Source organism: Notamacropus eugenii, chromosome 3, assembly GCF_028372415.1.
Source record: "Notamacropus eugenii isolate mMacEug1 chromosome 3, mMacEug1.pri_v2, whole genome shotgun sequence".
Taxonomy (NCBI): domain Eukaryota; kingdom Metazoa; phylum Chordata; class Mammalia; order Diprotodontia; family Macropodidae; genus Notamacropus; species Notamacropus eugenii.
The window spans coordinates 240,444,900-240,456,979 of NC_092874.1; the positions used below are offsets into that span (position 1 = coordinate 240,444,900).

The 12,080-nt window shown below is 38.0% G+C and overlaps 1 pseudogene; it reads right to left on the bottom strand.

Annotated features, from left to right (window-relative positions):
* Nucleotides 1-361: 361 nt before the first annotated feature.
* On the bottom strand, nt 362-7,144 carry LOC140532016 (translocon-associated protein subunit delta pseudogene; annotated as a pseudogene).
* Nucleotides 7,145-12,080: the final 4,936 nt, after the last annotated feature.

Genomic DNA, 12,080 nt, shown 5'->3' on the forward strand with positions numbered 1-12,080 from the left:
AGGCTTCCAAAGAAGTTGGAATTCATATCAATGAGTCGGAGGAGGGCATAAATGGTATCAACTTAATTCCAACATCCAGGACAGGGAAGGCCTGGTTTGACAGAGCTTTTTCTAAATCCATTCTGGGTGTGTGATCAGTCACAGAACATAGGAGCCAAGGAAATGAACTCAATCTTAAGTGGAGCATCCAGGAACAAGGACATGGCACTCTTCTCTCATGTTTTGTCAGACCAAATCTATAGCACTTTGCTCAGTTCTAGGCAGTACCGTATTGTAAAATAGCCACTGAGAAAGAAAAATGGAGAGCATCCAGAGGGCAACCAGGTGTTCAAGGGCAGAGGTTCTGTTGAAGGAACTGGTGCTGTTCAGCCCTTTTATTTTGCATGAAGAAAAACTTCTATGCAGAGCAATTCAATTCTTATGAGTCAGGTCTGAATGTTGCTTTTGGCACTGAAGGTCATGTAACAGACCATCATGTCAGTCATTGCAGTCAGCACTTTGGTAGAGACCCAAGGCCCATTCCAGGTACCTCAGTGATTCAGATGAACTGTGAACAAGAGTCTAATGGCTGAGACATCTTCATTGCTTCTCTGGGCCTTTCTCAAAAGACTGTAGGATTCTTCATCAAAGAACTTGACTTCAAAAGTTCCAGAATGGGTATTCTTATGTTCCAAGCTCCAGGACACTTGATAATGTCCAATATCGTGGCTATGGGTCACTGGAAACTGCTTTCCATTAATATCAACAGAGAGGGCCACATTCTGTGCCCCATTCTTGTACATCAGAGAGATCTCAACAATGAAAACCGTTTCTGTGGAAATGACTGCATCAGAGGTGGTATAGTAGAAGGAGTAATCACAGGATCAGTGCAGGGCTCCGCTGAGCAGCCCAAGAGCCCATTGAGGGGCAGAAGCAAGAGTAGGACTCAGTGGGCGCAGGCCGGGGCAGACGCCATGAGGACCACCATGAGCTCCCTCCAGCATGGGCAGGAAAGAGCCAGGTGAATTCTTTATCCTTTGATGTGCTACCAATCAAACTACCAAAGAGTTACTTTACATAGTCAGACAAAATAATTACAAAATTCATTTGAAGAAACAGAAGATCTAGAATACACTGGAAACCAGAAGAAAAGGTAGAAATGAAGAGGGAATGGCACTCCCAAATCTTAAATTATAGCATAAAGTAGTAATAATCAAAACTATTTGGGATTAGTTTAAAACATATGAAGATATCAGCGGAAAAGACTAGATAAGGAAGAAACAGAAACACTTTAACTCAATAACTCACTTTAACTCAGTGTTTCATAAACTCCAAAACAAAAATTGTCTGAGGAAGAATTCCCTAACTGACAAGAATTTCTGAGAAAACTGGAAAGCAGATTGCAGATATCAATTTAAATTAACATCTTAGAATATATAGCACAACAAATTCAAAATAGATATGTGATGAATATAAGTCCTATTATAAAAAATATTTTTAAAGAATAACAGGCCAGATACCTTTTACAGCTATGACTATGGGATAAATTCTTAACCAAGGCAAGATAGAGTATTCACAAAAGATAAATAATTTCCATTACATGAAATTGAAAAACTTTTGCACAAACAAAATTAGTACAACCAGGAACTACCTGTCTTCTTCCCTCCTACTAATGTGCTGCTGCACTGAGCTGGACAAAGTCACAAAACCATGCTGACTGGATACACTACAAATTTAGTTTATTTACCCTCAACTGAGTCCTCACTGAAGCAGGACAATCTTTCTATTCCTCCCTAACTGAGTCATTATCTCATTCACCACAGAGTGTATGTCAAACCTCTTTTCTCCTCAAGCATCCCATGGCATCTTTATTATCATATTTCTCTTTTCCCTTTCTCAACTAAATTTCTTGAAATAACTGTCTAAATCCAAAGCATCCACTTCCTCTCTTCTCAATCCCTTGTATTCCCCTTGCAGTCTGCCCTCCAATATCTTCAACTTAAACTACTCTCCTCAAAGTTATCAATGACCTCATAATTACCAAATGTAAAGGCATTTTTTCAGTCCTCATCCTTTTTTTTTTACCTCTCTGCAGCACACAACACTACAGATCACCTCCTGGATACTCTCTCCTCTCTGGGTTCTCATGACAGCTTTTTCTTAGTTCTCCTCCTACCTGTCTGACTGCTCTTTCTTAGTTCCGTTTGCTAACGCTGCACTACTGGAAAGGGTACCCTTCAAAGCTCATCGGGCCATCTTCACTTTTTATGCTATATTTTCTTTTTTTTTATTTATCTAATTTATTTATTTAACTTTTAACATTCATTTTCATAAAATTTTGGATTCAAAATTTTCTCCCCATTTCTCCCTTCCCCCCACCCCAAAATGCCAAGCATACTAATTGTCCCTATCACCAATCTGCCCTCTCTTCTAACATCCCTCCCTTCCCTTGTCCCCATCTTCTCTTCTGTCCTGTAGGATCAGATAATTTTCTGTACCCCATTACCTGTATTTCTTATTTCCTAGTAGCAAGAACAATACTCAACAGTTGTTCCTAAAACTTTGACTTCCAACTTCTCTTCATCCCTCCCTCCCCACCCATTCCCTCTGGGAAGGCAAGCAATTCAATATAGGCCATATCTGCGTAGTTTTGCAAATGACTTCCATAATAGTCATGTTGTGCAAGACTAACTATATTTCCCTCCATCCTATCCTGCCCCCCATTGCTTCTATTCTCTCTTTTAATCCTGTCCCTCCCCAAGAGTGTTGACTTCAAATTGCTCCCTCCTCCCACTGCCCTCCCTTCCATCATCCCCCCACCCTGTTTATCCCCTTCTCCCCCACTTTCCTGTATTGTAAGATAGGTTTTAATACCAAAATGAATGTGCATTTTATTTCTTCCTTTAGTCAAATGTGATGAGAGTAAGCATCATGTTTTTTCTCTCACCTCCCCTCTTTTTCCCTTCACTGAAAAGTCTTTTGCTTGCCTCTTTTATGAGAGATAATTTGCCCCATTCCATTTCTCCCTTTCTCCTCCCAATATATTTCTCTCTCACCACTTAATTTCATTTTTTTAAGATATGATCCCATCCTATTCCATTCACTCTGTCCTCTCTGTTTCTGTGTGTGTGCATGCATGTGTGTGTGTGTATGTGTATGTAATCCCACCAACTACCCAGATACTGAAAAGTTTCAAGAGTTACAAATATTGTCTTTCATTGTAGAAATGTAAACAGTTCAACTTTAGTAGTCCCTTATGACTTCTCTTTGCTGTTTACCTTTTCATGCTTCTCTTCATTCTTGTGTTTGAAAGTCAAATTTTCTTTTCAGCTCTGGTCTTTTCATCAAGAATGCTTGAAAGTCCTTGATTACATTGAAAGACCATTTTTTCCCCTAAAGTATTATACTCAGTTTTGCTGGGTAGGTGATTCTTGGTTTTAGTCCTAGTTCCTTTGACTTCTGGAATATCCTATTCCACGCCCTTCAATCCCTTAATGTAGAAGCTGCTAGGTCTTGTGTTTTCCTGATTGTATTTCCACAATACTTGAATTGTTTCTTTCTAGCTGCTTGCAATATTTTCTCCATGACCAGGGAACTCTGCAATTTGGCCACAATGTTCCTAGGAGTTTCTCTTTTTTGGATCTCTTTCAGGAGGTGATCAGTGGATTCTTTCAATATTTATTTTGCCCCCTGGTTCTAGAATATTAGGGCAGTTTTCCTTGATAATTTCATGAAAGATGATGTCTAGTCTCTTTTTTTGATCATGGCTTTCAGGTAGTCCCATAATTTTTAAATTGTCTCTCCTGGATCTATTTTCCAGGTCAGTTGTTTTTCCAATGAGATATTTCACATTATCTTCCATTTTTTCATTCTTTTGGTTTTGTTTTGTGATTTCTTGGTTTCTCATAAAGTCATTAGCCTCCATCTGTTCCATTCTAATTTTGAAAGAACTATTTTCTTCAGTGAACTTTTGAACCTCCTTTTCCACTTGGCTAATTCTGCTTTTCTTTTGGTTTTGTTTACTAACTTCTTGATTTAACTCATAGTCATTCTTTTCCCTGGACTCAATTCTCTCTTTCAATGAATTATTTTGTTCAGTGAGCTTTTGAACCTTCTCCTCCATTTGGCTAATTAAGAGGAGAACTTCAATAATGGATCCGAGCTCCTGCCTGCTTTGGGAGCCCCTGTCTGCTGAAAAGATCCTCTCACTGACCTTTGGCACCTGTGGGTGGAGGGACCTGCTCTGCTGCTGGAGATTCTCTCCCTGAAGCCTGCTTGGATCTGCTCCCCTCCATGCTGCACAGCCAAGGCAGGGCTGAGTCTGGTGTGCGACAGACCTTTGGTGTCGGTTTTTCAGGTCTCTCTGGAACAGAAATCTCCTCCACTCTGTTGTTCTGTGGCTTCTGCTGCTCCAGAATTTGTTGGGAGTTCTTCTTTACAGGTATTTTATGGGCTGTGGGTTAGGAGCTAGCATATGTGTGTCTTTCTACTCTGCCATCTTGGCTCCTCCCCCTATGCTATATTTTCGTAACTTGTGATTTAATTAGCTAGCATGAGTTCAATTAGTATCTATATCCTGAGGATGTACAGATTCATATCTTGCATTAATATCTCTCTGAAGGTGCTGTCTCACATCATTAATTTCCTTTTTTAACATTTCAAACTAGATATCCCATATGCATCTCAAATTCAACATGTCTAAAACAGAACACATTATCTTTCCCCAAAATCTATCTCATTTTCAAACTTTCCTATCTCTGTTTAGGGTATCATCATCTTTCTTATCATCCAATTTCATAACTAAGCATCATCCTTAACTCCTCATGTTCAGTCACCCCATACATAATTATTTGCCAAATATTTTCATTTCTTCCTCTAAAATATCTCTCATATTCATCCCCTTCTCTCCACACACAGAGTCACTACCCCCAGTGAAATCGTTATCACCAGTTGTAATTGTTGCCTAATTAGTTCCCAAGTCTTTAGTATCTCCCTACTCCAATACATCATCCACATGGCTAACAAAGTGATTTTCCCAAAATGTAGGTCTGACCATGTTCCCCTTCCCATTTAATAAATTCTGGTGACTCCCTATTACTGCTAAAATTAAGTATAAGCTCTTCTATTTGTCACCTAAAGTATATTACAGGGGCAGTTATGTGGCTCAGTGTAGAGAGCACCACCCCTGACAGGAGAATCTGAATTCAAATCTGGTCTCAGACATTTACTAGCTATGTGACTCTGGGCAAGTCACTTACCCACAATTGCGCCCCCAAAAAAAGTGCATCACAACCTAGTCCCTTCCTAACTTTCCAATCTTTTTACGCATTACTCCCTTTCATACACTCGAAAATCTAACTATACTACTGTATTTGCTATTCCTAACTTTTCTATGTCTTTGAAACTGATCCCTATTTTTTAAATGTCCCTCCTTACCTTGGCCTCTTGGAATCCCTGGCTTCCTTCAAAACTCAGTTCAATCACCATCTTCTACCAAATATCTTTCCTCCACTCACACCTTCCCCCAACTGCTAGTGACTTTCCTTCTAAGATTATCTTGTGTCTATTACATTCTCCATCTCCTGTATTAGAATTTAAGGTCTTTGAGGGCAGGAGCTGGTTTTACTTTTTCTTTCCATTCTTAATGCTTGGTACAGTGCCTAGCATGTAGTAATCTCTTAACAAATGCTTTTTGAATGATTGAGGAAGAAGGTAAATGACATTTGAAAATCTGATGGCCATCTAGCCTTTGATCCCAAGTCATTGATAAAAAAATGTTAGACAGTACAAGACCAAGCATAACTCCCTGGTCGTCTACCTTTCCGTATTGATATTAAACCATTAGAAACTACTCTTTGGTTGTTATTTAATTGGTTCTGTGTCCATCCAGTTAATTTACATCTACTACACATCTCTCCATAATCTCCACAAAAAAACAGTAAAAGATGCTTTATTGAAAGTTTTCCTGCAATCTAGATGAATTCTATAGTCCATCTTCTAAATCTATAGAATTCCTCTCATCTAACAATTTAACAATCCTATTTTTAAAATTGAATACTATTAGTCTGGCTTAATAAAGCCATGTTGGCACTTTATAATCACTGCTTCCCTTTCTATATGTTCACCAACCTTCACTTCAGTGATCCATTCTAAATCTTTCCCAAGAATTGACTTCAAGCTTGAAAATTCTGTTTTCTTCCATTTTTTGAAGATTTTGCTGACATTTGCCCTACTGCAGTCTTATGGTATCTCTATCATTTTCCACAGTGTTTCAAATTACTGGCATTGACTCTACAACCCATTTGCAGCTGCCAGTTTTTCAGTACTCAAGAAGACAGTCCAACTGAGTCAAGTGATTTGAATCCATCAAGGATTAGGTACTCTTAAGCTACCACCTTACTTATCTAACAATGACCATGCCATGAAATGGGTATAGGGATAACCCTGGGTCCTGTTCACTTTCATTGACATATGTTCTTCTTGGCACAGTTTTCATGGAAGAGGAAAGCTACATCAAGAAGGATTGTCCATTGAACCAGGAAGAACCAACCACTCAGTGGATTTTAAAAGGACTGACTGATCTCCAACTCTCTCCTTTCTCTAGAACTTTTAGTATGTACTTCTCTGACTCTGTTTCTGTCTGCCTGTCTCTTTCTCTCTGTCTCTTTTCCCTTTTGGGGACATATGAGCCAAAACTAACCTTTAAGTAGTTTTTCCCCTTAGGGTTCCAGAGTGTATTTGAGAGCTGAGCCTGACCACTCTCTTTAAGAGAGCAATGCTGGAGGAGATACATTTCTGAGGACACAAAGGATCAATTTACATGATATTTAAAGGTGGTGACATCCACGCCTATAGAAAAACTTTATGGTATTATTTGAACATAGCCCTACACGTCTGAGACATGAGACCTGTTGCTCAGATCCATTGCTAGATCTGTTTAATACTTAACTCAGGATCTAGGCTATGTTGACTAGTAACCCAGTCAGATCTGAAGACTGATGCAAGCAATGTGAATTTTCTCCTGCAGTGCATCTCAAGCAACTCAAGTTCTATTCTGGAAATTGCATTCATGCTGACCAAGCAACTACTATACTGTTCTTTTGTCTAAATCCCATATAATGTGCAACTTACAGGAGGAGTGGGCTACACCTGTTTTGGCTCTCATCTCTGCTGGATGACTTAATACATTACTTTCTAAATTATTGCAATTTAGGAATCATTCTCTGCTAACATATCAAAGGTTCTGGGGAAGTCTCATGCCTATTAATACTGAAAAAAAGTGATCAAGAGAACATCGATAACTATATGTCTATTCTTCTAGTCTTACAAAATCTTTATGAGAGTTATTAATATATAAATTGACCAGGATTGAATGAGATCTACACATGTGAGTCTAGAGCTTAAAACTCCTTAGTGGGTATGAATAGGAGACAGGGATTCTATAGAAAACAATGTGTAAAGACAAAGTGAACAAAGGGACTTTTTCAGTTTCAACAAAAATAATGACCACTGTTTAACCTGGCCATCAGAATTATATGCAAACCATATACCCTCTATCTGCCTCAGTTTCCTCAACTGCAAAATGGGGGTCATTATAGCACTTACCTCATAGGGTTATTGTCAGGATCAAATGAGATATTTACAAAAAATGTGTAGCATAATTTCTGACACACAATAGAAAACATATAAAATGCTTATTTCCTCTCTTTCCTTTTTCTATTCAGCCTGAAGGCTGGGTGAATTCTTTTGTCTGTACCTGCCTAGAGAACTTTGACTCTCTAGGCTGCATACTCAGGATCGTTCTGAATAAAAGCTTGTTGTTCAAGAGCATCTGACTCTTTAGGACCTCATTTGGGGTTTTCTTTACAAAGATACTGGAGTTGTTTTCCATTTCCTTGCCCAGTTCCTTTTATAGATGAGGAAACTGAGGCAAACAGGGTTAAGTGACTTTTCCAGGGTCACACAACTACTAATTGTCTCAGGCCAAATTTGAACTCAAACTTTTTGACTCCAGGTCTAGTTCTCTGTTCTCTTCACCACCTACCTACCCTCTGAATAAAAGGAACCACCCTAATTAGTCTACATCTAGACTGGGTCAGTGATGGTGAAAAGTTCCTCTACAGGTGACCATTTTTCAGAATCTTTACCAGGGTTTTCACCTGTTACTGAAAACATGAACCAATCTTCGTGGTTTTTCCTGTGCTGGTCTTCCCATGATTCAAATCCAGGCTCTCCTAGGCTACAGAGAGAAAGAAAGATTGTCAAAGCTCTACACATTTGACAGTAATTCAGTTCATTTCTTGGTTTTCAAGTCTCTGTTAGCCATGCAATGCAACGGTCACTCTCCTTGGCCGAGAAAACAGAAATAAAATAAGTGAACAGATTATTCTTAATTCAGTTCATTCGAAAATCATTTACAGTTGAAACTAGAAGGACAGAACTGGATGAAGAATTGTTGATAGCATATTTTGCTCTAGCAAATCAAGTGACTTTTGATAGTCAAAAAATAACAAACAATGAGATCTTTAAATTTCACCATGGATGGTGTGCTTTGGCATCTATCAAAATTGTATAAGATTCTTTAAAAATGTAACAAGAAATAGTCATATTTATTACAAATATCAAATAAGGGATAAAACATGAAGACATGCTGACTAAAGGTGTTAGACACTCACATGGAGAATGTTCAGGCCAAAGTCTACAAGTTTTTCTAAGAGTGACTTCCTGTAAATAGTAGTATGCCAATTTCATCAATCCCCAGGATATCACAAAGCCACCTAAATGAAAACATGAACAGTTCAAGAGTTTAGCCTAACAATATGCTGAAGAAAAACCAAGAATTCCTGTTTTCCATGTGATGGACAGTTGAATGTGTAGGTCATTTTCCTGGTCTGACACTACATATATCTTAGGTAAACATTGAAGATGGAGGAATACTTAAGCTCAGAATTGAAAAAAAAGGAATAATGCAAAATTTTATATCATCATATGGGTATAAAACATGGAATGCCACAGTCACTATAGAATCAAGATTGTCAATTATCCACAGAGCAATGGAGAGATGTCTGGTGGACATAAAAAGTCTAGAGGGGTGCCCTTTTTATATCCTCAGTGCTAGTACAGTGCCTGGCACTTTGGTGGGTACTTACTGGGTACTTACTAAGTACTTATTGACTGGTTGTTAATAGTTTACTGTTCTTTGAGCCACCTCCATCTGCTGATAAGCCTTGGGCTACATAGTAGGAAAAATGTATTTCTGTTCCTATCTCATCACATTTTCATCATTTTACTGCTTCATTAAAATTACTTGCTCCTTTATTTTCTGACCTTTTCATTCCCAAGATCTTTGACAATGATGCCTTGTATAAATAATTATTTTATTAGATTTCATAGCAAGTATTAAATTTGTCAGTATTACCTTGATAAGTTTTTTTTAATAACTACAGTCTATGACCTTTTTCTTAATCTCTTGAGTTCCACTTTCCTAAAATCAGAATGAGATTACATTTACTTTTATAATATGGAATATAGGTCTTATACAAAATGATTTTTCTCAAGCAAAATCTTAGGAACTTTCAATTATATTTTAAGAATAGACTCCTTAGAATGAAGAGAAAGCAGCAAACCTAGAAATGTAACCCCTGAGTTCTAACCCATCTCTTGCCAGCCAATATAGAACAATATAATTGATTTAACTGAATTTTGTCCTATGCACTCAACATCAACCTTTAAAGTATGGATGGAACTACATTTGGGAGGACTATCAGATTGAAAAATAAAATCATTAAGTGTATTGGATAAAGTATTTCATGTAGAGGAGATAGAAATGTCACTGTAGAGAACAAAGATGAGAAAAAAGCCAATCCACACATCAAAATCACTCATGATCCCTTGAAAAACAAAACAACAGAAGTGGCCAACCCTATGATCATAAACAGTAGGAGATGTATGCACCCCATATAAGTGAAACAATTTTCTCCACTCTTCTTTGGTCCTCCCCCATCTTCCAGCAATACCCATTAACTAAGGGAGAGCTGAACAAGTTCCCTATATAAATGTGATAGAATACTACTGTACTATGAAATTATGAAGGAGGTGGCTTTAGAAAAACCTAGGAAGATTTGTATGAACTGATGAAAAGTAAAGTGAGAAGAACCAGGAGAATAATTTACTCAGTAACAGAAATCTTGTAAAGAATAACTTTGAAAGACTTACAACTCTGAACAACAGAATGAACAACCACAAGACTCTTGATGAAACATTCTATGTACCTCCAGATAAAGAGGTACATTCTCTTCTCTTTCCTTTATCATTGTTTTACATAACTAATGCAGGAATTTTTTTTTGCATGACTATTCAAATTTATAGTGGGTTTTGTTTTTTCTTACTTTCTCAATGGATGGGGGTGGGAGAGAAGGGAGAGAATGCAGAACTGAAAATAAAATAAAAGTTAATTTTAAAAATACCAACAGGGAGAAAAAAAGAAAGTATTGACAATGGTGGCTTGCTAGGACCCAGAGGATCTTAAATCTCTCACAAATACCCTAAATGAAATAAAAATTCACCATTTGCCACTAACTGGCAAAATAAGAACCACCCACTTCTGGGGTACACAGGACTACCAGAATTCTGCAGGAACCTGAAGTAGATAGGCTGAGGTAGGTGGAAACCACCATGCAAAGCAGGTGCAAGATAACTGGAGAGGTCCAGCACAGATGCAAATCTAATTGTCCAAGTAGAATAATGGAAGCCAGCCCCATGGCAAGAGAAGGACCCTAGAAAGAAAAAAAAATAGTCCAACGCAGCCACCAAATCCCATGAAAACCCTTATGCTTGTGAATCCAGCTTGAAGTAGCTATAATGGCCCCAGAGTTAGTCAGGAAGAGGGAAAGGGTCTTAGATAAAATCCAATACAAGGGGTGGCCACAGGCTCCTGTAGCAACAAGAAGCTCCGTGAACAAATTTCAGTGTGGAAACAGTCATAGCAATTACCCCTTGAGACTCACAGCAGGAAGAAAGCAGTTAAGGCAAAGCCTAATATAGCAGACACATCAGGAGCCCCATAACAAGAAATAGCTAGGCAGCGCCCAGAATTTGGAACAGCCCAAGAGTCCCAAGAGTAGGAGGGGTTTATTCTTGGCCACCACACTCAGGATCAGGCAAGACTTGTACATTCCATACAGGAGTATAGAAACTGAGTCTGATCTAAGTACAGACCCCCCCACCCCAATCTAGACGCTGAGGCTGATATGAGCAAGTCAAGAAATACACCAAATTTTGTGGGGAAATACTTTGAACTGAGAGATACCTAGTCTAACCTTACAACAAATTAACTTAAACCTTGGAGAAAAAAATTAATGCCCCAGTCACAAGGACTCCAAGAATTCCTGGAAGAAATAACACAAAAATATTCAAAATAGAATAGAGAAGGGAAAGGGCAAATAAAATAAACACTTTAAAAGAAATGGTGGAAATCCTTACCCAAGAAAGGAACGTTGTGACATAGACAGAGACATAGATTCTGAATAATTTAATCATTTTATTAATAAGTCCAGCACATTTATTGACTCTCTTAAACAAAAGACAATCATAGTGGGTGGACTCAGTGCTTTCGGAAGAGGAGTGGCAATCAACTCTGACTGATTAACAATTAATGAGAGAAAGAATATCATAATGAGCAGCTGAGAGTGATATGATGTCATCCTTGGACATAGAGACTATCTCTATTATCAGGATGCCCCCCAACCTTGGGAAATCTATTAAAAAAATTTATGACCCATCCAAGCCTTACCAGAAAGTCTTACAATGGCTAGTTCACCTGAATGGGGTCTTGAACAAGAAAGTCAGTCCAATCTCATTGGACTCATTCAAGAGACTGAACTTTCTAAAAATAAGAACTTTAGATAAAGAGGAGAACTCTGAATCTCTCCAAATCATTGGCTATTAATAGTCATTTCTCTCAATGCCATTAAAATAATGAGCCAAACAAAAAATAACTCAACGGGACAAGAAACATTAAAACAAAATCACAAAGATAAAAAAAAGAAAATATAAGAAATATGATCTTAAAAATAACTGATGTAGAAAATAAGATGAAAGAA